The sequence below is a fragment of the Rhinopithecus bieti genome, unplaced genomic scaffold, assembly GCF_001698545.2.
Source record: "Rhinopithecus bieti isolate Rb0 unplaced genomic scaffold, ASM169854v2 scaffold_48197, whole genome shotgun sequence".
Classification (NCBI taxonomy): domain Eukaryota; kingdom Metazoa; phylum Chordata; class Mammalia; order Primates; family Cercopithecidae; genus Rhinopithecus; species Rhinopithecus bieti.
In genome coordinates this window covers 301,477-318,231 of record NW_016819410.1, presented here as the reverse complement: position 1 = coordinate 318,231, position 16,755 = coordinate 301,477, and the positions used below count along the sequence as shown (strand labels likewise).

General features: G+C 42.8%; 1 pseudogene; it reads left to right on the top strand.

Annotated features, from left to right (window-relative positions):
* Positions 1–11,996: 11,996 nt before the first annotated feature.
* Positions 11,997–12,457, top strand: LOC108519729 (OCIA domain-containing protein 2-like; annotated as a pseudogene).
* The last annotated feature ends 4,298 nt before the right edge of the window (positions 12,458–16,755 follow it).

Below are 16,755 nucleotides of genomic sequence, written 5' to 3'. Positions count from 1 at the left end.
AAAAAAAAAAAAAAAAAAGAGTCCTTATGCCCTACCTAAAAATGGGGACTAAGAAGGTCCCAGCCCAGCTTCAATTTCCCATTACCTACAAATCCTAAACATATATTATACTTTCCATCTTTGTTACAAAATGATAGCTTCTGTGGAAACGAAGTCACTAGTGTCCCAGTGCACAGTTCTAGAAAACTTTAGTGGCTAGAATTGGTTCCAATACAGTCTCAGCCAAAGATGATGAATGTATAAAGGTGCAGGAAAAAAATTCCTCTGGATCCCTTGTCTTCTAGGGAGTTACCTGTTGGTGGCTCCAGCGTACTGGGGGAAAGGTGCAAGAGTGGTTGCTGCTTTTTTTTTTAATTCAAAAGCCCCCACCTCTTGCAGATCCAGAGCTTCTTGATGGAGGTATTTTCAAGGGCTTCTAAAACTACTGTCTTTTCAAATGTCCTCTTCCTTTGTCTTTTACGGATTTGAACAATTTAGATCATATTTCACAGAGTTGTGTGATCTTGGGAAAATCACTTAACTTGTCTGAGCCTCAAATTCTTCTCTAATAAAATAAGAAAGTTTCTCCCGGTTCCAATATGCTGCAATTTAAGTACACATGTTTAAGCTACTGAATCCAAACTAAACACATGATAACTTTCAGCCTACTACAGGCTATCGTTCTGGACACAAACCAGCTGAGTCAAAGTAGTTCAATAAAATGAATTAGATTAGATCTTTCACCATTTTTTTTTAAGTCTTAGCAGTCCTCCTTAAACCGTTTTTATGTTCAGCCTCACAACTTTTACAAGCAATGACCAAGCTGTAAATAGTTAAGGATTTCAAAGCCCTCCTCAGACCTAAACAATTTGGCTTTTTAGACTTCTGAATAAAATGATAAGCTAAAAGGTCTGTAGGAGAGCATCAGAAGTCTTCAGCAGGCCTTTTCCCGTCTAGGCTCTTATTCGGTGACCGGGCTGATAAAGTTTCCTCTGAGAATGCTTACTATCTCCAAGCCAGACCTAGTAGCTACTGGTTCCCAGTCAATTGCTATTCACACTCACACATCTGCACAGATAAAGCCACTTTAAACATCATGCTGTGGGGTCCTGACATGATGACAGAGCCACCAGCTGTCGGGGCACTGCACTGAATTGGGGACACAAACCCCATTTTCCTATGTAAATTGGCCTGGACGCTGCTTCGGCCCCCAACAAAAGGGATAGTCCTGTTAAATGGGGCCATCTGGCCGTCCTCCGGCCCCAGTGACACCTCCGGGATAGGGCGAGCGGGAGTGATCTTCGGGGGGCCAGGAAGGTAGCGCGGTAGAGCGCAGCTGTCACCCCGGCCCCAGGGGTCCTGCCCACAGAGGTTGGGGGCGAGCAGATTCGCGGTGGTCTTAAGCCTGGGGACCCGGGACGCCTGAGGGTCTCACAGCGCACTCCCGGGGTGGGGGAGGGCGCGCTTTGTTCCTGGGCCCCAATGCGGCGAGGCGCCCGAGCCTTGGGCAGAGTCTCTGCTCGGTCCCCAGGGCCCCAGGGCAGCTCCCGCCTGGCCGCGAACAGCCGCGGGCGCCTCCATAGCAACAGCGTGGGAGCTCCGCAAACCGGGAAGAGGAGCGGGGAGGAGGGGAGGAGGGGAGGAGGAGGAGAACAGGGAGGAGGGCGAGGAGGAGGAAAGAGGGAGAAGGAGCAGGGAGAAGGAGCAGGATGGAGCTGAGGCAGGGAGGAAAGACAAGACCGGGGCGGCGGCGTGGATGGGGCAGGGAGAAGGAGCGCGGGAGGGGGAGCGGGAGGAACAGAGGCGGGGAGAGCCGGCGGGAGAGGGGAAGGAGTGGAGGAGCCAGAGCTGGGAGGAGGGCGGGATGGGGAGCCGGGATGAGGGCGCGGCCCCGGGCAAACCCGTCCAGCCCTCCAGGGCTGGGTGCCCGGGCCAGATTCTCCAGCCGAATTCCTGCCCCAGCTGCCCGGGGGAGGGAGGCGCGGGAGCCGGAGCGGGCGGGGACTGCGCAGGCCCGTGGGACACCGGGCGCTGGGAGGCGGCGCGGGGCTGCGGGCGGCCGGGACGGAGCGAGGTCCTGCTGCAGCTGCCACCCACCCCAGACCGGGAAGAGCAGCGCCCCGGGAGCGGGCCTAGGGCTCTCTCCCTTGGCGAGAGGACCCCTCTCGCCTTCCCATCCTCATCCAGAGCAGCCCTCAGTCCCTCGAGGACGTGCAGACCCTCGTCCCGACGGGCTGCGAGCCAGGCCCCCGGAGGGGAGGCGCCGGCCGCCGAGGGAATTCCGAGCTAAGTCTCACTTTCGCCTGGAGTGTTTTCACCAGAGAATATTTTCCGTTACACAACTATTAGAAAGGTGATGTGGGTTTTCGTTTTCAGTCCACCCCTCACCCCAAATCAGGGACCTCGTGGAGAAAACATATTACTAATGCTAAGCTTGGAATTTTAAACAATGTTTTCTGATAACCAGCTGAAAATGTTTGGGAGAAGCCGAGTCACAAACAGATCATCATTCTTAAATACTGTTTGCTAAGCGCCAGCTTGCACAAGATATTTCACAAAGCTGGCGAACCGGACGCGATCCTTGCTCTCGAAGAGTTTGCCACAAAAATGGACAATTACATTCAGAAAGGCATTTCTGAATAGCTCTTATGACGTGGTGTTAAAGGTGTGGAAAAAAAGCTTATTTCAGACATGAGTATTTCCAGAGAAAATCTATAGTTAAGTGCTGTATATTTTATTTTAAAACCATTATAAAAGCAAAGAGAAGAAAATAAACTTTTGGAAGTTCTCAGCTAACATGGCTTATGGGAAAATGAAAATAAACCTAATTGAAAAAACAGCGCTCACCATAAATAGGTTTAGCTTTCAGGCAGGGAACATGGTTTAAAAAAAAACAAAACACCAGCAGAAAATTCACCAATCAAATGTAAGTTTGTCCATGTTTCCTAAAGCAAAGGTCAAAGAATCCTCGGAAGCCCAAAAAACACTTTCTGTGGATAGAGTCAGAGCTTTTGTTTTGCTGTTTGTTCTGAAAATCCAAATCGGTAACCCCTGTTTTCAGGTATTATCCAAAGGAACATTTTTTGGTTTCTTCTACCCACATACTCCCAAATTAGGCATCTACCTTAAAGTAACAGGAAAACTCGTGGGTTTGTAATTGTGTGATATCCCATCTGGTTTCCACTCTGTCGCTGACCAAAAAGAAAAGATGAAAAATGTAAGCAAATTCTGTAAACTGTAAGTTTATCTATAAAACTCTAAATGTTCACTTATTTTGACATAACATACATGACTTCTAGAATTAGATTCCCAACTAGTTGATATGTAGCATTTTGTGACAGTTTGCTGAATTCCAGGCACTATTCTAAGCAATTTATAGACATTTGCATTTTACTGAATTATCTTAAACTTAGAAGACAGGTACTATTATTATGCCATTTGATAGATGAGGAAACTGAAGTTTTGAAAGGGCATAAAACCTGCCCAGATTTGCCCAATAGTGGTCAACAGGGTTGGGTTGAAGACCCCAAACCTACCATCTCTGAGCAATTAGTTTGTTCCCTGACTACACATTCCACAAGAGCAGAACCTCCCTCAAATCTCATCTAGAATAATATGGACTCTAAGTGTGAGCAAAAAAAAAAAAAAAAAAAAAACACACAAATTAATTGAATTTCTCACTTTTGTCCAATTTTTCTGGCAGTAGACAGACATGTAAATTCAAGAATCAGTATTTTAAGTGTTCCTCAGTAGTTATTATCCAAGCCTTTTCATTCAAGGAGTCGAAAACTGTGCAATAGCAATATTATAAAAAGGCTTTGAAAGATAATCATTATATTGACTTTGATATAGCAAAATGGCAGAGATAAGAGTACATTTGTTTTAAGAAACTAAGCAAGTAGACCAGCCTGGCCAACATGGTGAAACTCCGTCTCTACTAAAAATACAAAAATTAACCAGGCAAGGTGGTGGGCGCCTGTAGTCCCAGCTACTTGGGAGGCTGAGGCATAAGAGTCGCTTGAACCCAGGAGGCGGAGGTTGCAATGAGCCAAGATGACGCCACTGCATTCCAGCCTGGGCGACAGAGTGAGATTTTGTCTAAAAAAAAAAAAAAAAAGCAGCAGCAAGTAAAAAAGTCTTTAAAGACATGGGATACTGCCTTCCGCCTACATTAATACTATTACTGATTCTTTGCACAAATTCTTAATGTAGCTTCACATGATTATTTAGAACTGTAACAATATTTAAAAGACATACTCTGAATTCACTCACAAACGATCTTTTTAGAATTTGGTTATATCCTGTTGGAAAACGTTGACTTGTTTCTTTATTTTCTATCAAAATCTGACCACAACCTTAAATTCTTAGGCAACTACAAATTAGGAGGAATAGACTAAGCATCATTTCATGTTTGTCTGCACATCAGTCAAGTGGGGGTTCAGAGTCATGTGCTGAATTTGGCCTCTGTAAGTGAATAATGAGAATATATCCACCTTTCAAATCTTTTGCCTTTGCATCTTTTCTTCTGTCTCAGTCAGTCCTGTGGCCCTTTCCTGGACTGGGCGAAGGGAACAACACAGCAGTGGGTGATTGAGGAAAGGGAGCATGAAAGAAACAAAATGGGAACATTTGGGACGTAGGTGGCCAAAAGATTGGCTTTTCCCTGAGCAGAGTCACCAAGACCAGGGGCTAATCGTAGGCTGGGCTCAGAATGAGGGCGAGATAGGGAGACGAGGTAAGAATCAGTATTGGTACTGCCCGTGTTTTTAGGCGGAGCACTAAAAGGAAGAGGTTTTTTTCAGGCGTGGCTCAGGAGCAAGCTTGAATTTCAGTTGACTTGACTGGGGGCGGGGTAAGACTCCTCCAAGGTAAGCAGGTTCAAGAGGCCAGGCCCCCAGGAAGTTTTAGAGAGCAGGGACTTACTCTGCTCTCTTGCTGCTGCTGACAATCTGAAGGAGAAAGGGGGTGTTTGCCTGCAGCCAGAGCCATTCTCCCTGATGGCCCTGTGCGCCTGTCCAGAGGGAGGGAGCCAGGGAAGAAGGGGACAGACAGATGCCTTCTGGCCCACCCCTCCTTCTGCTAGAACTGATTGCAGTTTTAAATCTTTTTGTTTCTTCTAATTTTCTAAAAAGGTTTTCCCCTTAGGAAAATACTCCCTCATGAACGTTAGTCCAAAAAGTGCTCCTTTTCCCCTTTTTCAGAATTTAGAGGGAAAAATACCCTGTGACTATTTTAACACATGTGAGAGAGAAGAGATTCTTTTTTTATTTGCTTTAAATATTCTGATATTCCCATCACTGGTAACTGACATTTCCCAAAACTAAAAGTGAAATTTCCCAGTAGGGTCTCCAGTCTGAATAAGATTTATTAGAAAATAGGAATGAAGAGATCGGGAGGGGAGAGAGAGACTAAAATTTTCAGGGGATTTCAGTTTTATTTCAGCAAAAGTTCCTTTTAATTGAATTCATAAGCAACATTTCGCACTGATATTATTGTATGCCTTATTTTTTCTTTTATACCTACAGACTGATTTTGGATCTGAGATTTGAAGGAATACAACTGAATGATTTTCCTCCCTTACTGAGGAGGTCAAACAAAAAGAAGACAATTTAATCAATATAGAGTTTAGGTCAATCAACTCAAAGTGACTGGATGAAAGCCTAGAATTTAAACATTAAACATCTACTGAGCGGAATACCTAATTAGTATTGATCACCAAATAATTCTAAGCACATGTGCTGTTTACATAGAAAGGAAGCAATATATTTTCTTAGAAAAAGCAACAACATTATATCTGGACCTGATTAGCATGAGGTAAAGAAAAAAGGCCTTATAAAATGAGACTCGTGACACTACCACATTAGAAAATAACTTTGCTGGACAGGACACATTATTTAGCGGAAACTGTAATCGTGTCCAGGGATGGAAGACAGGACTTGGGGTGAGGGCTATGCCAGGAGAGAAGTCTGAACAGGGACAGGAGCGACAGGCTGAAGCACAGGACTGGATTTTTCTGACCTGATAGAACAGCTGGCAACTTTTTGAGCAAGATGTGGTGCATGGTTACTTTGTGTGAGATGTGGGTGATGAAGTTACAAACATGACCTGCAGTCCTCATATTGAGCCTCCAACACCCATCTATACACTGTATTATACTGCGCTGATTTTACAGGGAGGAGACTGAGGATTAGGGAGGCCCAGTAACTAACCTAAGGACACCCAGATTATCAATGGCAAAGGTGGAATTCCATCTGGGTTCTCCCTCTTCATCTCCCTATAGTAATGATTAGTTAGTAGGGGGTGAAGAGGAGCCTTCCCAAACACCCAAGGAAAAGTACACTTGGACAAGCACATTTCAGCCACTCAGCTAGAGCTTCCTTCATCTACTGTGTGTTACTGGTGTCATTAGAAGAAGGCTCACAGCTGGGGCTTCCGAGCTCAAAGAAAGTTGCTGACTTTCTTTGTAGACTGAAGTTTTAGATAATACCATCTCCTTTTCCCTTAGTCTGGTGGAAGGCAGAGGCTATTTCTGAGGCATCCATACATGCTTAGACCTATCCAGAGGTCCAGAGGACTGACCACACGCAGGTCTTGGTTTTGAACCAAAAATGTTGGCTAATTCACTTTGAGAGAGTGACCGTTGGTTAGAAGATGAGTAGAAGGAGAAGAAAAATCCTTAGCCAATTGATTAGTTGAAACTTGAAATAAACATAGAGGACAACATTAATACTGTTACTATTAACATGTAATTGAAGAATTGTCTTTTTGTAGAATTTACTAATTTGGAAATCACTGGCCTATTTGTTTATGGCCTGAGGGGATGAGAGAGACAGGAACTGGGGAGGGAAGGCTTCCCTGAGGAAGCGACTTTTCGTGTTTGTTGTTTTTTTTTTTTTTTTTTTTTTTTGAGACGGAGTCTCGCTCTGTCGCCCAGGCTGGAGGGCAGTGGCGGGATCTCAGCTCACTGCAAGCTCCGCCTCCCAGGTTTTACGCCATTCTCCTGGCTCAGCCTCCGAAGTAGCTGGGACTACAGGCGCCCGCCACCACGCCCGGCTAGTTTTTTGTATTTTTTAGTAGAGACGGGGTTTCACCGGGGTTAGCCAGGATGGTCTCGATCTCCAGACCTCGTGATCCGCCCGTCTCGGCCTCCCAAAGTGCTGGGATTACAGGCTTGAGCCACCGCGCCTGGCCCTGCGACTTTTCAACTGCATGTTCATTTGTTAGGGCGAAGCTTGAGGAGCACTGCGGAGAGAGGTTTCTTGGAGGGGCGGGGCAGCTGGCGCAGGACCCTGTGAAGCCCACACATTTGATTTTGCTGGAATTTACCCATTTTTCTCTTTTCTAAGAACCGTACTTCCTAAAAAACTGATCTTGCCCGTTAGACTACACTAGACAAGCATATTTCTGCCCCTTTTTATGTGATGGCTTAACAATGTTTACCGGAGGAGTTTATTGTTGGGGTTCAGGGACATAGGCATACTTCATCGTGCCCAAGGGCAAGTGCATCCTGGCCTCAGAAGGAACTGGGTGAAATCCCCAAAGCTAGCAGGAAAGAGGCAGAACACCTTCCCCATTTCTGCTTTTTGTCTGTTTTTTTCTCTTCATGAAGCTTCTTTTCACCTCTGCAGACCAGCTTTGTGTTCCTCTGAACACATAATCAATTGTGATCACAGAAAAGCTTAGTTTCTATCACGTCAGTTCTGGGTACACCACTAACTGGCCATCTTGACTCTTATTGCCAAATATGGGGGCAAAAAAAATTGACTGATTCCACCTCAGTCAAGTATTCACCTCTGAACCAATCATCTGTAGTCAAGAATGTTGATTTTAAATAGCTGATTTTGAGTTAGGGAGAAGCGGTTTTTCCTTGCACCAGGTTAAGTAGGCAGTGTCCAAAGACTCCCCGTGACTTTCCACATCATGTTTTAGCTCTCCGTACCTTGACTTCCAGATTATCTAAAATATACTTATATCCATGTTCCATGTTCACTGCTACTTACTACCATGACTTTAAAAATAATAATACACCAGGCGTGGTGGCTCATGTCTGTAATCCCAGCACTTTGGGAAGCTGAGGTAGGCAGATCACTTGAGGTCAGGAGTTCGAGATCAGCCTGGCCAACATGGTGAAACCCTGCCTCTACTGAAAATACAAAAATTAGCCAGGTGTGGTGGCGTGCGCCTGTAATCCCAGCTACTTGGGAGGCTGAGGTGGGAAAATAGCTTGAACCCAGGAGGCGGAGGTTGCAGTGAGCCAGGATCACAACACTGCTCCAGCCTGGGTGACAGAGCAAGACTCCATCTCAAAAATAAATATATAATAAAATAAAATAAAATAAATACAAATAGAAGGGAAAATTAGTCTATTAGTGTCCTTTTAGGATTCAATTAAACATCTGTTTCCCCCACCCTCATTTATCTTAGAGATCATCTAATTCACTCTATTACAAACCAGAGCTGTTAAGTGACTTACCTGGGGTCATACATTTGTGGAAGAACCCTCTGTACAGGGTTTTGTTTTTTTTTTTTTCAGTTATAAAGTGCTGCCTCCTACCGAGGTTTGTGTCTGGAGCCCCAGGACAAAATAAGAAAGGACATAGCAGGAATCTCACCTAACCTATGTCTCAGCTCAGAGGGGAAAAACTTCACAGATGGGATCAGTCTGGCATAAGCATACCATGGAACAGATGTTTCAAGGGGGCAGAACTTGGATAACCAGGTCTCAGAAGAAAGACTTAGTCTAAGTCTCTGTGCATTCTGGAGAGGCCTTGCTCACCAGAAAGCCCAATGTTGGTGTTCAGCTGCTGCCCACCTTAGGGCACAATGAACCTTATTCTGCTGGAAGAGTTGTTCCATCAAAGAAATGGGATCTTTCTCAGAAGTCTCATGCAAATATTCATTCATTCAGACAAAAGCAGATGAGTAGATACTGGGTGACTCTGAACCACTATTCAACTGACCCTGGGCCTCCATTATCAAATAAAATGGTTGGATAAGAACTAGGCAACTTCCATGACAGCTCATAGCTCTAAAATCCCATGATTCCAGAATAAGTAAACGGAAATAACAGAAGAAATTCATCAGACAATAAACACAAAACAGACATTAAGTCCTCAGGCTACATGCAATTTTTAAAATTCAGGCATCTTTTTTAAAAAACCCAAATAATTAAAAGCTTAACAATTTTAAGCAAATGATCTTATAACCACTGCATGAAACACTATCAACAATAAATTGTTTTTTAAATTATGAAAATAAAACTCGCTGGGCGTGGTGGCTCACGCCTGTAATCCCAGCACTTTGGGAGGCTGAGGTGGGCAGATCATGAGGTCAAGAGTTCAAGACCAGCCTGGCCAACATGGTGAAACCCCATCTCTACTAAAAAATACAAAAATTAGCCGAGAGTGGTGGTGCGCAGCTGTAGTCCCAGGTACTCAGGAGGCTGAGGCAGGAGAACTGCTTGAACCCAGGATGTGGAGGTTGCAGTGAGCTAAGATCGTGCCACTGCATTCCAGCCTGGGTGACACAAGCAAGACTCTGGGTCAAAAAAAAAAAAAACTCTACATATTAAATTTTAGGACACAGCAAGTGATTCCCTTCTGTCTCCTATGACACTCTTAAACATAGATTACCTCATGGTAACAATACCTGTTCTGGAGTAGAAAAATACCCATCCTACATAGGAAGACATTGAAATACCATGCTCATGAGACCATAACCTAAAGTTTCAAGCAGTAGACAAAACTGGAATTTTTTGAAATCAAGGGAAGCTTTATGTTATCCAATAATACTTTCATTTGATTTTTTAAAGGCCAATGATAAAAAATTAAAAATAAAAAAATAAAAACACAAAAGTACAAAAAAGGCTAATGATGAAACTGTACATTTAGTAGCACTTTGGGAGGCCTAGGCAGGCAGATCATTTGAGGTCAGGGGTTCGAGACCAGCCTGGCCAACATGATGAAACCCTGTCTCTACTAAAAATACAAAAATTAGCCAGGCATGGTGGCACATGCCTGTAGTCCCAGCTACTCGGGAGCCTGAGGCAGGAGAATAGCTTGAACTGGGGAGGTGGAGGTTGCAGTGAGCCAAGATGCCGCCACTGCACTCCAGTCTGGGTCACAAGAGTGAAATTCTGTCTCAAAAACAAACAAACAAAACAAATTAAAGATGATATGGAATTCTTTAATTATGCAGTTTAAGCTTAAATATTTGAAAATATGAGTAAACTTATTTCCCTCAAAAATGCCAAAATTGCTATCAAATAGACTCATCTATTTTAGAAACTTTGAAAGTATAAAAGTTGAAAATTTTTCTTCATGATTGCCAATTTGAAAAACATCATATTTAAGAATGTGTCCGTGTGTGTGTGTGTTTGTGTGTGTGTGTCTACCTGTTCCTTGGTGTGTGACTGTGCCTGTACAACTGTGCTGATGGGGCTAAGTGTGACCACCGCATGGAGTAATGAAGAAAGACCTGTGTTTCACTATGTAAGAAAAAATATCTAGTTTCTTGAAAAAAGAGAAAATCCCTATTTACTTACTTCCTCATGAAGGACTCCTTCAGAAGGAGCCATGAGGTATGAAAAGGGTGTTATTTCTAGGCAGTGTTTCCAAAAGTGTAGTAGGGTAGATAATTTTATGTGGCATATGAATAAACATTTTTATTTGAATAATTATGCTTTTATTTTTATCCTTCCTCCCCACTCTCTCCTTCAGCACTCATAGCCTTGGTACCACCGTCTGCCTGGGATCACTGGTTTTATTCACAGCATCTATTTGGGTACTCATGTCTGCCACCACCCGCCAGGCCCTAAAGGTCACACCTCGCCGCCTACTCCCCACATAATTCTCTGCATCTTTTCTGACCCTATATCCCTGTGTTCTCTAACTAGAGGAACCCTTACTTGTGTCCTCTGCAACTCACAATAAATCATCGGCCAAAACTCAGTTTAGAGAACTAAGTCTAACTATCTTTCCAATAAAGCAAAGCCATTCCCTGTTAACCAAGAGTTATAGGTGACAGTGAATGGCTTGCTTTCTATTTCAATTATTTATTGCTATGTAACAAATTGCCCAAACTTAGTGGCTTAAAACAACAGCCACTTTGTTTGCTTTCTAGCTTCTGTAGACTGATACTCAGCTGGCAGTTCTCGGTGTCTTTCAAAAGATGCCTGGAACTAGAGGCTCCAGGAAGCCCCACCAGGAGGCCAGCCTCCTCCCTCTCCAATGCAAGACATGTGGTCTCTCTGTGTGGTAGTTTGGGGGTCCCAGAAGAGATGGAAAATGGAAACTTCCAGGCCTTCTCAGGACGTAAGCCAAGAGTGGCCACAGCGTCACTTCTGCCACCTTCTATTCATTAAGCAGTCTCAAAGCCAGGCCATATTCAAGGAGAGAAGAAATAAATTCCACCTCTGAGGGGTTGGGGGTGGTGATAAAGAATTTGCAGTCTTTTTAAACCCATCCCAGTTTCTCAAACAGGAGAGTTCCTTTTAGTTTTCTATGCAGAACACTTTGAGAGTTTCTAAATCTATTTACTATTCCTTGGGATAGACTTAAGTTCCCTGGGTAGAAAAAGTGTGATGTTTCCCCAGAGCAGTACAACATTGAGGTCAGGAGCTGGTTCAGACACACTGTAAGTGATTATAAAATTATGTACACATGAGTACATATAAATACTACTTGCCTTTCAAACAACACGCTGAAATCCAAGTTTTACAACCGTAAACCTCACTTTGAAGGCGCTCTCACATTCTCTACTTTCTTAGAAATTAAAATTTATTTTCCAGTCCAGGCTGTGGCAGTCACCGAGGAAGGAGGCCAGCTCCGCTTGGCAGTGCCAGGGACACGGCCTTGGGGAACACCCCCCACAGACTGTGAGTTCCTTTAGCAGTGATTGTGTCTTATTCTTCTTCACGTCTACGCATGCCCTTGCCTGACAGGTAACAGACACTCAGCACTGGATCAAGGAGTAGGCCGAGCACACTCAACTGGAAGAAAAGCAAACACGAAGTCATCATGGCCCCAATGTCTACTCATGGAAACCAAGAGAAAGGTCCCCATTTGCCACCACCAGGCAAGCAGGGCCTGTTGTTTTATTCAAAAAACTGCACATTCACAGAGGAGAGATTTCAAACATTATAAGAGGATGTCAAGAAGAAAGTTTCTGGAAGAGAGCTCTGCCTTTTTCTCCTATAAGCATGTTCGTCACCCAGGGACTGTTCTGCCAACATTATTTAGCAGCTAATCCAAGATTTGGATCATTGCCTAAAGTTACACTTGTTGGTATCTTGGGATTTGGCCTTGGAAAGGTATCATACATAAAAGTATGCCAGAGTAAATTCCATTTCTTTGAAGATCAGCTCCATGGGGCTGGTTTTGGTCCACAGCAGAACAGGCATTGATTGCTTACCTGTGAAGAATGCAAAATAAAGCATAGATTCAGTGAGAAAGGAAGTTCACAGCCTTTGGCTTCCTAAACTCTGTGTCTGTGATTTTTGAAGATTTTTTATCCTCTGAATTGTATGTATTTGAAATTTCAAGTGTAGTTTTAAATATTTTATTTTAAATATTTTGGTTTTAAATATTTATTTAAATATTTTGTTTCACTGGAATGTACTTTACTTCTAGTAATTTATTTACAGAAGTAATTGTTTTCCAACTTCTAGTGGAATAAAAATTATTTTCTAATCAGTAAAAGCATTTCTGTCCACACCTTTAAAAGTTAAAATTATAAATGTATTCACCCCAAATAAATGTAAGCAAATAAAAGACATTGTGTAAATTAACCTAGCATAGGAACTCTTCCTGCTTTCATTTAATCTCACCTCCCTCTGTAAAATTTCCCAGCGTATTACACTTTCAGGACATGTGTTTCCATTTCTGTTCATTTCACTATCTACTGCTTGCGACTTCTTTTTAATTAAACTTACAAACTTACTTCAGGTAATTAAAGTCAATCTGTAGGAGGGAAGCCATGGTGTGGACAATCCAAAAATCACCCGTGGCCGTGTGCGGTGGCTCACGCCTGTAATCCCAGCACTTTGGAAGGCTGAGGCAGGTGGATCTTGAGGTCAAGAGTTCAAGACCAGCCTGGTCAATATGGTGAAACCCCATCTCTACTAAAAAATACAAAACATTAGCTGGGCGTAGTAGCACTCATCTGTAGTCCCAGCTACTCAGGAGGCTGAGGCAGGAGAATCACTTGAACCTGGGAAGCAGTGGTTGCAGTGAGCCGAGATTGTGCCACTGCACTCCAGCCTGAGCAACAGAGTGAGACTCTGTCTCAAAAAAAAAAAAAAAAAAAAAAAAAAAAAAAAAAAAAAAATCACTTGTACAATTTGGTAAATATATTGGCAATTAGATTTGAGTGGCTGTATGATGTTTTCAAATCAAATCTTTTACTCTGTGGGGAAAATTGCCAATTTTGCTCAGTTGCTCCTGAGCAGTCACTCCCAGCAATTTCACCTATACTAGAAGTAGATGCTAAAAGATTTGCCTTCCCTCTGGCAAATTTTGTGACTTCTCTAGGACTGGGGTCGACAAATGTTTGGGTTCAAAGGGCTTTTCTCTTTGCAAAGTAAACGGAACAGAGATGTGAAGAGCGTAAGTAATTAAGTAGGTATATATTGTCAATTACATGGAAGGTACCTTACAGATTGTCAAGTAAATGATGATACCTCCATCATCATTCATTGGTGATATTTGTTAATGCATGTGCAATGTGTAGCACTGAGGTGAGCAAACTGAAAAACAGCCTCATGGTTATTTAGGTGATGTGAGAGTTCCATCAGCCCAGACACTCATCTACAACAAAACAGCAGTTCTTTAAATCAGAGCTTTATAAAGATACCAGAAGGAGTAACCCATGTGATAACGATTGGCCCTACACTGCAGAATAAGAACTGCCTGCATTTTACAATGTCAGATTTATATGTGACTCCAAATATATTAATTTCCAGTCCCTCTTTACTCTCCTAAGAATCTTAGCCAAGTGTGTAAGGGGATAATTCCCATCCTTGATTGGAGTCTTCTTCCCAAATTATTCAAGTTCTGCTGGCCCTTACAGGGGAACCTGTTCCTGGGGAGCCCCTGGGAGGTAGCTTTTTTAGTTCAGTTTGGAACAGATGACTTTGGGAAGGAAACTCTCCCAAACTTTGATACTCCTGGGAAAGACATGTAAATTCTTGCCTCTCATTTCTTTTTCCAGGGGAATTGCTTCCCGTTTGCACCAGGCTCTGCGCGATCAGCCTTCTGCCCGACCAGTTCTCAAACTGCCCAGCTGCTTCCATGGGAGGGAAATTTTGTTTTCTCCTTTAGCAGAATAGGGGGACCGGCTGACATGAGAGTTACCCAGGGCAGAAACATGGGTGCCCTGGCATTTGTGTGACGTCCCGGACCCCGCCACACCGCGAGGCCTGGAGGTGACGGTGGAATCGGTGTTCCGCGCCCGCCCCCGCGCGCCTGGGGTCTAGGAGGGCAGAGGCTGTCACTGTTTAACTTGGGGCCATCCTCGCATAGCACCTCTCCTTCGACCCTAGCCTCTGCAGGTAACCGTAACATACGATAGGAGGAAAGACGAGAACACCCACGCAGGTCAAGGTCAACTAAAGGCCTTTGAAAACAAAATCTGTAAACTGCCCGTAAAGAAGTAGCCTGGAAGCTTCCAAGTAGCCTGGGGGGCGGGGGAGATCTTAAAATGCTGAGCAAATACCAAGCGAGGTTTGAGGTGACAAAGGAAAGAAAAAATACCAGACAATTTTCCTAAATTAGCTAATTAGTAAAATCCATTTGAGAAAAGGACTTGAGATTTAAACTAAAATGAACATTTAAGTTACCTAAAAAGTATAGTGAGAATGGAAATGGACTAGAGCTATTAAGCCTCAAAACTAGCCGGAATGCCCTGACAAAGAGAGGGGGTGCCTTATGCGTTGAAAGCTGTTCTAAATATGGCTAAAGTTTTGCAAGAAAACATACTTTCTACTATAAATTGTGTTTGGCATAATAGAATGCCCCAAATAATAATAATAATAATAATAATAATAATAATAAACAGTATTATTACCTATCAGGAAACTTCTGTCTGCCATGGTAGCTCATGCCTGTAATCTCAGCCTAGCACTTTGGGAGGTGGAGGTGGGAGGATAGTTTGAGCCCAGGAGTTGGATGCCAGCCTAGGCAACATAGGGAGACTCATCTCTATTTTATTTTTTAAAAAAAGGAAACTTCTGTATGTAATCATTTCTTATGTGTAAGGTGAGATAATGCCATCTGGATTAAAAAAAAAAAAAACACCAATATTATTCTTGTAAAAATAACACTAAATCACTAGCAGGTGGGGACATAGAAAATCAGCGTGTCAGTTAGGGTAATTAAATGCACTTTGGAGGGCTGCAGTAGAACACCTCTATGCTTGTCTTACACCATCATTTTCTGTGGGTTTTTTGAAGCTTAGCGGTTCACTGGGGTAGGCCGCCTGGGTTGGCCAGTGCAGAGGACTGCAGTGCAGATGATTGCGCTTGCAATCTCCCTGTCTAGATGTATGATGCTGCAATCTCCTCATCGAAGTAACTGTGTATTTTTTTCTCTTATCATTGGCTTTTGCCTGTGTGTGTTTTGTTGTTGTTGTTGTTCTGCAGATAAATACAAACTAATAAAGAGACACTAATTCTACTTTTCCTTTTCCTTTTTTTTTAGATGGAGTCAAGCTCTGTTGCCAAGGCTGGAGTACAGTGGCGAGATCTCAGCTCACTGCAACTTCTACTTCCCAGATTCAAATGATTCTCCTGTCTCAGCCTCCCAAGTAGGTGGGACTACAGGTACATGCCACCATGCCCAGCTAATTTTTGTATGTTTAGTGGAGATGGGGTTTCACTGTGTTGGCCAAGCTGGTCTTGAACTCTTGACCTTAGGTGATTCGCCACCTCAGACTCACAAAGTGCTAGAATTATAGGCATGAGCCACCATGCCCAGCCTTACTTTTTCACTTTTAATTTTTGTACTAAGTTCTTCTGTTCGTTGTAGTAATATAATGCAAAAGTGATAATATTGTCACTTTAACAAAGTCAAATTTAAGCAATTAATCCAACATTCTGCATTATATTTGGTTAAATAAAAACGTGATTGACTTTAAAATTCAGAAGCTAAAAAAATTAAGAAAAGATCTACTTGTTTTAAACAGGAAAAGAAAAAACTATATCTTCAGTATGTGTGTATATTTAAAAAGAAAAAACTGTATCTCCAATATGTGTGTATATGTGTATGTGATTGTGTGTGTATACAGTGTGTGTGTGATAAAGTATATGCAAATAAGTCTTATTTGACTGTAACACCTCATACTGATATTCTCTCCAGTCATATATCATGACCAAGCAAGATGCATTGCCCTAAAAACATAAAAGACACAATTGCAAAATTGTTCATACTTCCAAATTTGCATCCATAAACCTTCCAAAGTTGCATCATTTTTGCATAATGAGATGTCTTTGTAATAAGCACACTAAAAGAAATTGTCTTTGGATTTGCAGTTCAAATACAACAGTTAGCCTCCTAGAGTCTAAACAAACAAAGTTTCAGTAAAAGTTAGAGCCCTGAATAATTTAGAGAAGCATGAAAACAATTTAGCTTCCCTACAGCTTGTTCTGTGAACCTCAATGAGAACCTGTATGAAAGTCGGTGTTTTTTTTGTTTTTTTTTTTTTGTTTGTTTGTTTTGTTTTTTTTTAAGGTCGGAGGAGGGAGTAGAATTCCTTGATAAAATATTTTGGGGGCCCGGCGCA